Source organism: Dendrobates tinctorius, unplaced genomic scaffold (genome assembly GCF_039654945.1).
Source record: "Dendrobates tinctorius isolate UK_male_01 unplaced genomic scaffold, ASM3965494v1 ptg000370l, whole genome shotgun sequence".
NCBI classification, from domain to species: Eukaryota; Metazoa; Chordata; class Amphibia; order Anura; family Dendrobatidae; genus Dendrobates; species Dendrobates tinctorius.
In genome coordinates this window covers 3,474,822-3,487,041 of record NW_027362036.1, presented here as the reverse complement: position 1 = coordinate 3,487,041, position 12,220 = coordinate 3,474,822, and positions in this window count along the sequence as shown.

Sequence of the window (12,220 nt, the reverse complement as noted above, 5' to 3'; positions counted from 1 at the left end):
CCTGATCTGGCACACCCCAATAAGTTTGCTAAGTTGGCAGATGAGGGGAGTGTTAGTGCAGGAGTAGCACTGCTGCAGCAAGGCATGTCCTCTGAAAGCTGGAGGAGCGTCTGCTTCAGTAAGGGGGGAAATAGGAGAGCAGGGCAGGCCAGACAGGTTCTGGTAGTGGGAGACTCAATTATTAGGAGAACAGATAGGGCAATCTGTCACAAAGACAGGGATCATCGAACGGTGTGCTGCCTACATGGCGCTCGAGTCGAAACATCGCTGATCGGGTTGACAGATTACTGAGAGGGGCTGGTGAGGATCCAGCGGTCATGGTGCACATTGGCACAAATGACAAAGTTAGAGGTAGGTGAAAGGTCCTTAAAGATGATTTCAGGGAATTAGGCTGCAAGCTTAAAGCAAGGACCTCCAAGGTGGTATTTTCAGAAATACTTCCTGTACCACGTGCCACGCCAGAGAGGCAACGGGAGATTAGGGAGGATAATAAGTGGCTCAGGAATTGGTGTAGGAAGGAGGGGTTTGGGTTCCTGCAGAACTGGGCCGACTTCTCAGTTGGCTACAGGTTCTACGCTAGGGATGGGCTGCACCTCAATGGGGAGGGTGCAGCTGTGCTGGGGAGAAATGGCTAGAAGGTTGGAGGAGTGTTTAAACTAGGGACGGGGGGAGGGTATTCCTTTTATAGGAGGGGAAGACAGTGCAGATAGAGACCTGGGCACAAATAATGACATTGGGGGTGGGGGTGGCATGGGGGGTGGGGTTAGAACAGTTAATAATTTAAGAAAGAATAGAGGTACAGAGAGATACATAAAGTGCATGTATACTAATGCCAGGAGCCTCGCCAACAAAATGGAGGAATTGGAGTTAATGTTGTTGGAACATAATTATGACATGGTGGGGATATCTGAGACATGGCTGGATGAGAGCCATGACTGGGCGGTTAATTTACAGGGCTATAGTCTGTTCAGAAATGACCGAACAAATAAGCGAGGGGGAGGTGTGTGTTTATATGTAAAATCATCCTTAAAACCCATCCTTCGTGATAATATATATGAATTTAATGAAAATGTAGAGTCCCTGTGGGTAGAGATAAGGGGAGGGGGGAAAAATAATAAATAACTGATAGGGGTTTGTTATAAGTCTCCAAAAATAATGGAAGCAACAGAGAATATCCTCATAAAACAAATAGATGAAGCAGCGACTCAAGGAGAAGTCATTATTATGGGGGACTTCAACTACCCTGAAATACATTGGGGAACCGAAACCTGCAGTTCCAGCAAAGGTAATAGGTTTTTGACAACTATGAGAGACAATTACCTTTCACAACTGGTTCAGGACCCAACAAGAGGGGGGGCACTGCTAGACCTAATATTAACCAACAAGCCAGACCGCATATCAAATGTAAGGGTTGAGGGTCACTTGGGTAATAGTGATCACAAATTAATAAGTTTTCATGTATCCTTTAATAAGATGTGTAGTAGAGGGGTTACAAGGACACTAAACTTCAGGAAGGCAAATTTCCAATGGATGAGAGATGATCTTGGTGCAATTAACTGGGACGATATCCTGAGACATAAAAATACACAAAGGAAATGGGAGACGTTTATTAGGATCCTGAACAGGACCTGTGCACGATATATACCGTATGGGAATAAACATGCGAGAAATAGGAGGAAACGACTATGGCTAAATAGAGCTGTAAGGGGAGCAATAAGTGACAAAAATAAAGCATTTAGAGAATTAAAGCAAGTAGGTAGTGATGGGGCATTAACTAAATACCCACCTTTCGTGTCTACCTCTTTCCTCATAGACTGTAAGCTTGCGAGCAGGGCCCTCATTCCTCTTGGTATCTGTTATGATCTATGTGATTATTGTTATGCTGTAATGTCTATTGTCTGTACAAATCCCCTCTGAAATGTAAAGTGCTGCGGAATATGTCGGCGCTATAGAAATAAAATTTATTATTATTATTATTATTATTATTATTAAATACAGAAGATTAAATAAATTGTGTAAAAAGCAAATCAAAACAGCAAAGATTGAGACAGAGAGACTCATTGCCAGAGAAAGTAAAAATAATCCCAAAATATTCTTTAACTACATAAATAGTAAGAAACCAAAAAAATTGATAGTATTCGCCCCCTTAAAAATAGTCTGTGTGAAATGGTGGATGAGGATGAGGAAAAAGCCAATATGCTAAATGACTTTTTTTTCAAGACTATTTACACAAGAAAATCCCATGACAGATAACATGATCAGGGATAAAAATTCTCCATTTAATGTCACCTGCTTAACCCAGCAGGAAGTACGGCGGCGTCTAAAAATCACTAAAATTGACAAATCCCCGGGCCCGCATGGGATACGCCCCCGAGTATTGCAGGAATTAAGCGCAGTCATAGATAGACCATTATTTTTAATCTTTAAAGATTCCATAATAACAGAGTCTGTACCACAGGACTGGCGTATAGCAAATGTGGTGCCAATATTCAAAAAGGGGACAAAAACTGAACTTGGAAATTATAGGCCAGTAAGTTTAACCTCAACTGTGGGTAAAATCCTGGAGGGTTTTCTAAGAGATACTATACTGGAGTATCTGGAGAAGAATAACCTTATGACCCAATATCAACATGGGTTTACAAGGGACTGTTCCTGTCAGACTAATCTGATAAGCTTTTATGAAGAGGTAAGTTCCGTACTGGACCAAGGGAATGCAGTGGACGGGGTGTACATGGACTTTTCAAAAGCTTTTGATACGGTGCCACACAAAAGGTTGATACATAAAATGAGAACAATGGGGATAGGGGAAAACATGTGTAGGTGGGTTAAGAGCTGGCTCAGGGATAGGAAACAAAGGGTGGTTATTAATGGAGCACACTTGGACTGGGTCACGGTTAGCAGTGGGGTACCACAGGGGTCAGTTTTGGGCCCGCTTCTTTTTAACATATTTATTAATGACCTTGTAGGGGGCATAGAGAGTAGAATTTCAATATTTGCAGATGACACTAAACTCTGCAGGGTAATCAATACAGAGGACAATTTTATATTACAGGAGGATTTATGTAAACTAGAAGCTTGGGCTGATAAATGGCAAATGAGCTTTAATGGGGATAAATTTAAGGTCATGCACTTGGGTAAAATGAACAAGATGTATAATTATGTGCTTAATTGTAAAACACTGGGCAAAACAGTCACTGAAAAAGACCTGGGTGTATGGGTGGACGACAAACTCACATTTAGTGGCCAGTGTCAGGCAGCTGCTGCAAAGGCAAATAAAATAATGGGATGCATTAAAAGAGGCATAGATGCTCATGAGGAGAACATAATTTTACCTCTATATAATCACTAGTGCGACCACACTTAGAATACTGTGTACAGCTCTGGTCTCCGGTGTATAAGAAAGACATAGTTGAACTGGAGCGAGTGCAGAGAAGAGCGGCCAAGGTTATTAGGGAACTAGAGGGTCTACAATACCAAGACAGGTTATTACACTTGGGGTTATTTAGTTTGGAGAATCGAAGGCTTAGGGGTGATCTTATTACAATGTATAAATATATGCGGGGACAATACCAAGACCATTCTAATGATCTTTTTTCTCTTAGACCTGTGACGGGGACAAGGAGGCATCCTCTACATCTGGAAGAAAGAAGGTTTAAGCATACCCACAGACGCAGATTCTTTACTGTAAGAGCAATGAGACTATGGAACTCTCTGCCATATGATGTTGTAATGAGTGATTCCCTACTAAAATTTAAGAAAGGACTGGATGCCTTTCTTGAAAAGTATAATTTTACAGGGTAAATGCACTAGTTTCCTTAATATTGCGTTGATCCAGGGAGCTAGTCTGATTGCCGTATGTGGAGTCGGGAAGGAATTTTTTTCCCCCAATGTGAAGCTTACTATTTGCCACATGGGTTTTTTTTGCCTTCCTCTGGGTCAACATGTTAGGGCAAGTTAGGATAGGATATGGGTTGAACTAGATGGACTTAAAGTCTCCCTTCAACCTTAATAACTATGTTACTATGTTACTATGTTAGAGCAAAAAGAGGCCAATCCAATAAGGGACTAAAAAGCAAATTGGCAAATACAGATAAAAAAGAGTGGAAATTCAGCACAGCCCAGCCGGAGCTGGCTGAACACACAAAAAGCTGAATAGACCAACAAAATCAAGTGTGAACATTAGCAAAAACACTTAGCTTTGAGAAGGCTGGAACCGAGCTGAAAACCAAGACCTGAGCAGCCTGAAGCAATCACCAGCACTGACTTAGGGCGTCGGCAGTCTTAAATCCAATCTAAGATTCCTGAGGTCCAATCGTCATCATCACCATCAGGAGGTAGATCTCCACTGACCAAATCAGCCTCACCACCTCCTGTCACCACCAGAGGGAGTCTGGAAGGCGAACTCACCACTGGTGGACCAGAGAATGAACTCACAACAGTCCCTGGTCTCCTGCCTGCATCCGTATCTGCAGGACCTGAGGGCCGGACCGAGCGGAGCCTCAACATCGACGGAGATGAGCGCACCCCTGCCGCAACCTGTGGTGGACTGCTAGGCCCCAACACTGTCCCTTGTTGGGGACGCAAGGCTTGGGGTCCCTGTTGCCGGGCACCCACGCTCCTGCCGGGCATCCCCTTGGGCTGCCGGGCCCTTCAGAGAAAGTATCGATACTCGTGCAGGGGTATCTACGGACTCCTCTGCCCCTGAGACTTTTCAGCCGTGAGGAGATGCTGCGGCAGTGGAGTTCTCTTCGGCCCATGCCAGGGCCTGGTGCCCAAGTGAAGATGTGGTGCAGGATGCGTGCCGCGGAACTATCCTTGGCCCCTTCTTCCCCTTTTAATTCATCTCCCAAGAGGGAGATGGGCTCCTGGGTCTTGGGTAATAAGAACACTCGGGTCCCAGGAACAATCAATACATCCCGGGGGCTCCACGGCTGTTGAGTTCCTTGCTGTTGGCAGAACATCGACCATCAGGAGACGGCCCAGAACACCGCTGAATACGGACTACCGGGACTGCTGTGTGCTGTTGCGCAGCATGGGGACTGTTCCGTGTCCCCTCGGGGTAAAGTACCCAACTCTTGATACAGCGGGGATGTGTGGGAGTGCTTCCCACAAAGGAAGGGGCGCACCACTGTTTAAAAAAGTTGCTGATAGATGTTTGAACCATTGTATAATGATACTTATTGCTATAGATGTGGATAAGATGGGGAATATGCAGAGACAGTTAACAGACATGTTGAAGAAAAGGTGAAATAGTGAGTAGTTTAAAATGTAGTATCATAGGATGATAATTAATGTAGAATGTTGCAAGGAATAGGGTAACTATTGTACTCATAAAAAGTAGTGCATGTTGACACTGTGTACAGTATGTATAGTGAGTTTAAGAATGTTATACAAAAATGAAAATGTTCAACAGGTCCCGGGTACTAGGTGACAGAGAAAACGCCGACCGTGACTAATTTAAACCGGAGGAACAAAAAAATGTGTGGAATTGAAACAGACAGCAGTCCATAGGTTGGGCCCTGAGTACCACGAACACCCCAAAATGAAAGGAGGAAGCTGATGATGACCAGATAGGCTAGAGCCTCGGTAATTGCGCTCCAAATTGCAAAATGTCACAGATCACAGTGAAAGAGCCGTGATGGAAGTCAATTAGGAAAAGGAAGGAAGTGAAGGTACGCGGGCCTGTGTGTGGAGTCGAGCAGCTGCTGTGTGGTGTTGTGGAGTCGAGCAGCTGCTGTGTGGTGCTGTGGGTCGTCGAGAGGACAACCAATAAAGAGGACCTGTTGAACGCACTTTAGTCTCTGTCTCAGTCTGTTCACGGCAGAAAGAAGGACCATCCCCGGTCGGCACACCTACCTACAAAGTGACTAGTGCATGAAAGTGACAGCAGGAAAGATGTCAGATGGTGCTCTGAGCTGCTTACCTGCTCTCTCATCGTGCCCAACGCGCGTTTGCCACAGCTTTAACCAGGGTACATCATGCTAATTCAATCATTTATCCAGTTTTGTGCTCCATATGTGATTGTCTATGCTACCTATGCTTGCTCATTGTGGACACTGATATTGTACCAATACAGGTTTAATACTATGATTTACATTTTAATGTAACCCCTGGTTGTCCATTATTTGTGAGCACTCTGTATTTATTAAATGCTATGAAATTCCTTTCATCATGTATTCATGCATTATGTGCTGAATTTACCAGCTTTCTTATCCACACTGGGCATATGTACATAGACTGCTTTTTTTCATCCATTATGCAGCTAGTTGAATTATTATTACCCAAATTGTGCTATATTGCCATTTCCTGACTCTCGCAATTTTTCTGTTGAGAGAGTTTTAAATTGTTAACTTGTCTACATGTGCTATCATGTTAATAAATATTTATAAATTATCTTAGTCGTATTTTGTAGTATAGGTTTCTCATGTACAAGGTTCACACGACAACCTAAACCTATATCTATACTGTATATGCTAAACCTTGCCAAATATTGTGATGCAGGTCTCTGACTGCAGCACCTCGGGTTCTTTACCCGCTACCATCATGCTGACTGAAAGCCCGCCGTCAGCCGTAGCGGAAGTGGACATGCTTGCTGTTTTTGGACAATCTCCGAGAATGAGCGCACCACAACTTTCTCAATCCACCGTAACATCTCTGCTTGCTGCTCCCTCACGGTCAAGGAGTTTGTCCAGTTCACTGTACTCTGCCCTCTCTTAGCACTGCCGCCAGCCCACGGTCCCGCAGATATAGTGACGTAAAAGATTGTTTCATCCTACACATGACAAAGCTAAGAGGTTGAACTCCACATCTCCAATCTTTTGACCACGGAACTGCTGCCTTTCTGCCTGGTAGATACAGACGGTTTCTGAAAGCTGATGGGCATCGCAGTCCCCCAGTACCAGTTGCCCAGTCGCCATTACTTTTCTAAGAAAGCTGTGCCTGCGCTACACCAGCATGTAGCAGACAACATCACCCATTCCTAGACTAAATCTATGTCTGCCAGAGTGCATTTCACCACAGACACTTGGATGAGTAAGCATGGTCAAGGGAGGTACATCTTGCTGACTGGGCACTGGGTGACTCTGGTGGCAAGCAACACTCCACAAGTCTTGGAATCCCCAGCAAGTGATACCTACCCGACTGCTCAAGAACAGGGAGGAAAGAAAGGAAGGACACAGTGTCCTGCTTTGTATGTTATCTGAATATCAAGTAAATAAGACACAAGTAAATACCACCAATAGCAAGAAGAAGCTATATAGGAGATATATGACGATGATAAGTAAGCAGCCATGATACAATGCCTACTCCAATAGGTTAATGCCAATATATGAGGAGGTTATATGAATGTGGTATCCACTGCTGGTTCCTGGATGCGCCATACCTCATGTGAAGTGCCGGGTATAAGGAGGCAAGGGGCAGGACTCACAAGTGATGTCAAACAAATAAGGCAGCACTCTAATGCTATAGCATGCCAACATGAAATATGGAAATTGAGTTGCTTTACTGCACTTGAAATATGAAAAATTGGGAATGCCTAGTGCATAAATTGGTCAATTCATGTGTACCTGGCAGCCACGTTAAGGTAATTTGTTTCCCAGGACGTAATGCCAATCCTCTCTTAGACAGTCTGCATCTTTCTGGGAACCTAATGTGAAACCTCTCTTGGACTGAAGTCTATATCTCTGTGGAGGGTTAGGATCCTCTTGCAATTTAAAATAGCTGAGGCTAAGGGGTGGAGTGCCCCTCAGAAGGCTAATACAAATATCAAAAAAGTGACCGTCACATCCTAACATAAACCAGGTCAGAACAGACAGCACTCTGTAGCGCTATAGCATGCAAACATGAAATATGAAAATTGAATTGCTTTACTGCACTAGAAATATGAAAAATTGGGGATGCCTAGTGCATAAATTAGCCAATTCATGAGTACCTGGCAGCCACGTTAAGGCGATTCTCATTTTGCACTCTGTAGTGCTATAGCATGCAAACATGAAATATGAAAATTTAATTGCTTTACTACACTAGAAATATGAAAAATTGAGAATGCTTAGCGCATAAATTGGCCAATTTATGTGTACCTGGCAGCCACATTAAGGCGATAATCACCAGGTACACCGAAACAAAGGCTACCATCAGTAACATACTATGCCATCAGGGTCTCAGATCCTGCAGTGCCAGACCTGTCCTCCTGCTTAAGCCAGTACATGTCCGGGCCCATCTGAAGTTTGCTAGAGAGCATTTGGATTATCCAGAAGAGAATTGGGAGAATGTCATATGGTTTGATGAAACCAAAGTAGAACTGTCTGGTAGAAACAAAACTCGTCATGTTTGGAGGAGACAGAATGCTGAGTTGCATCTAAAGAACACCATACCTACTGTGAAGCATTGGAGTGGCAGCATCATGCTTTGGGGCTGTTTCTCTACAAAGGGACCCAAACGACTGATCCGTGTACATGAAAGAATTAATGGGGCCATGTATCATGAGATTTTGAGTGCAAACCTCCTTCCATCAGCAAGGGCATTGAATATGAAACGTGGATGGGTACTTCATCATGATAATGATCCCAAGCACACTGCCAGGGCAATGAAGCAGTGGCTTCATAAGAAGCCTATGAAGGTCATGGAGTGGCTTCATCAGTCTCCAGATCTCAATCCCATAGAAAACCTTTGGACGGATTTGAAAGTCCATGTTGCCCAACGGCAGGCCCAAAACATTACTGCTCTAGATGAGCTCTGCATGGAGGAATGGGCCAACATACCACCAACAGTGTGTGCCAACCTTGTGAAGACTTACAGAAAACGTTTGACCTCTGTCATTGCCAGCAAAGGATATATAACAAAATATTGAGATGAACTTTTGTTAATGACCAAATACTTATTTTCCACCATAATTTGCAAAATAAATCTTGCCTAATCAGACAGGGTGATTTTATGCAATTGTTTTCTCATTTTGACACTCATAGTTGTAGTCTACCTATGATGTCAATTACAGGGCTCTCTCATCTTTTTAAGTGGGAGAACTTGCACAATTGGTGGCTGACTAAATACTTTTTTTTCCCCACTGTATGAGACCACTCACAGTATGTTGCCATTTTTTCCTTAGTCTGATACAAACTGAGAAGAAAAAAAAATCACAGATGAGCACTGAATCATTGACTAACACTAGTCAGAGTGCAATCCGATATTTTTATCGGATTGCACCCGTTCACTTTTAACGCAGATGAGTATGAGCCCTAATCTAAAAGCTGACCAATTTTCTTCTATTGGAATGCTGAGGATATCTATCTATCTATCTATCTATCTATCTTTTCACTAAGAATGAACTAATCAATTTGCATTGAATTGCAGAATTGAATTGTCACCTGTTTCTGAATTGACAATATTCTACTCATCTAATTGCTTGGTGTAGATGGAGCAACAGAAGCAAACAATCCATATGTCAGGCGCACTGCCATGTTTGAATCCACACTTCGATCTCATACAGTTGCCTTGGGCTATTCAACATTGCTGAGGATTTTGTAAAGATGAGTCATCTTGGGGTCTTAGGCCTCTTTCACACATCAGGTTTTCGCCGTCAGGCGCGATCCGGCGCTTTTGACAGAAACCGGATCCGGCGAAATGCAATGCCGGATCCGGTTTCCCCCCCATTGACTTGCATTTGCGCCGGATCACGCCGGATGGCCATGCGTTTCATCCGGTTTTCGCCGGATCCGGCAATGTGTCGCGATCCGGCATCTGGAAAAAACGGCTACTGTAACGTTTTTTTGTCTCCGGCGAAAAAGCCGGACACGCCGGATCCGGTGCGTCCGGCTTTTTCACACAATGAAAGCCTATGAGCGCCGCAATGCGCCTGATCCGGCGAAAGCCGGATCCGGTGGCCGGATCCGGTTTTTTTGGTCTGAGCATGCTCAGTAGCTCTGCCCACAAGACATATATAAAAGCAAGACAGTGGGACCCACAGCCACACCCAACATGCCACCCAAGAAAGCAACCAAGCGCAGCAGGAGAAGGCAGGAGACCACTGCAGCACCATCAGCACCACCACCACCCCAAATGGAGCAGCAATTGGAACATGCTGAGGAGGGGAGGCCAGCAGCAGATGAGAGACGGTAATTATCAAATCCCCCATTCCTCCAAACTAGGGCTATTGAATATCAAGATATTCATTGGCCCTTTGTTTCTCTTTATTCAACAGCCGCCCAATAGATGCAGCAGCAGCAGCAGCAATGGCAGCAGCTGGAACACCACCCACAGGCATGGAGTGTGGCCACCAGGAAGACAGCACATCATCTTCTGGGAGCCCTCCCTCGCATCGTCAGCGTTTGACGGTAAGTTTTTATTTCCAAAATCCATCATCTCTGTAATATATGTCTATTCATTGCCTTTTATTTCAAAACAGGATTCACAAGATGAAGAGGAGCTCCCAGAAGAAGGAGGAAGGGGTGGACAGACACTTGGAGTGGGCTCACAATTGGTAAGTTTTTTTGCATCAAACACAACATCACACTACACACAACACATAGAAAACAATGTTCTGCAGACCACACACAGCAAACAAATGCCTACATCCAAAGACATAACATTTTTTGTTTTCTTCTCTAGTCTTCCCAATCTGGTGCTCGGCCAAGAGGTCCTCGCAGTGCCTCCCAGGGTCGTCGGCGACAGCAACGCGGCGGTCACCAGCTTGTAAGTATAAATATTTTTGCTTTGTTTTTTTGCACTTTTTATTTCATTTCTTTTGTGGAGGCTAATTATGTTATTTTTGTCTTTTTCTTTAACAGCCTTCACAGCGTGCTCCCGACTCTGACGGTGAGGATGGAGGACTCGATGTGGACCACCTCATCGATCTCGTCAGAGAAAGGGAGCCGCTCTGGAATATGGCTGACCGCCGCCACGCTGACCTTATCGTTACCCGACGACTCTGGGAGGAAATCTGTTCGCTCCTTGTGGGCCGCTGGGAGGACCTCGATGTTCGGGCCCAGATTAAAGAGCGTAAGTATATACAGTACCGGTTGCTTGATGTAAACCAGTGTTTCCCGAACTCCAGTCCTCATGGTCCCCACGGATCATGTGTTCAGGATTTCTATTTACTATGGAAATCCTGAAAACATGACCCCTGGGGACCATGAGGACTGGAGTTTGTGAAACACTGATGTTGTATACTAACCACTCCTTTCTCGTTTCAGGGAACAGAATTGTGAATCGGTGGCGGTCTGTGAGGGATCGTTTCAAGAAGGAGTTCAATAAAGAGATGCGGGCCCCGAGTGGATCTGGAGGACGCAGGAGCAAGTACAAGTACGCACAAGCCCTGTCGTTCCTCCGGGAAACAATGGTCACTAGAAGGTAAATATTACACACCACATGTGAAAAAAAATGTTAGATGTAACTTTTTTTTTTCAGCCAGGGCCATACCATGTCAGTATTTTAATTGTTTTTTTTTCTCTTTATTCCACAGCACGGTGAGCAGCACTCGGGAGCCTGCACGATTGGACCCTTCTGAGGCGATCCCTGAGGAGACCGGCACCGAGGGACACTTCGACCGCCCATCTGCACCTTCCCAGCCTTCTCACACATTCGACCCATCTGTCCCATCCACCAGCACAGGAGCATCGTGGCCGCTTACATTACATGAAGCTGCTGGTGAGGAGATCGCTTTCCCTTTACCCCACCCTTCTGCCCCTGCCACCTCTAGTACACCTGCGGGTACTGGGCGGCAGCGGCAGAGGGGTCAGGAAAAGAGTTATGCGCCAGAGTTCTTGCATCTGAATGCATCTTTCCAGAACTGTCTAAAAGTCTTGTCAGAGCAAATCTCCGCAGGCTTTCAGCAGATCAACTCCAGCATTCTGGAGGTGAAGACACTTCTGCAAACCATGCATTCAGAAGCAAGATCTTCGCCAAACCACACCTTTTTCAGGTCTGTTGTGGAGCGCATGGCAACACTATCTCCTACCCAACAGATGCATGTAATGCATTCGTGCCACGGTGCTCTACAGCAGGTTACATCCCAACCTCCACCTCCCACCACTGTAGTTCCTCCACCTGCACCCCCTCCAGCCACTTTCCATCCTCCCCCTCCTATTACATCTGCACCCCCTCCAGCCACTTTCCATCCTCCCCCTCCTATTACATCTGCACCCCCTCCAGCCACTTTCCATCCTCCCCCTCCTATTACATACCAGCAACCTCACCAGTACCAGCAACCTTCCCAGTACCAGCAACC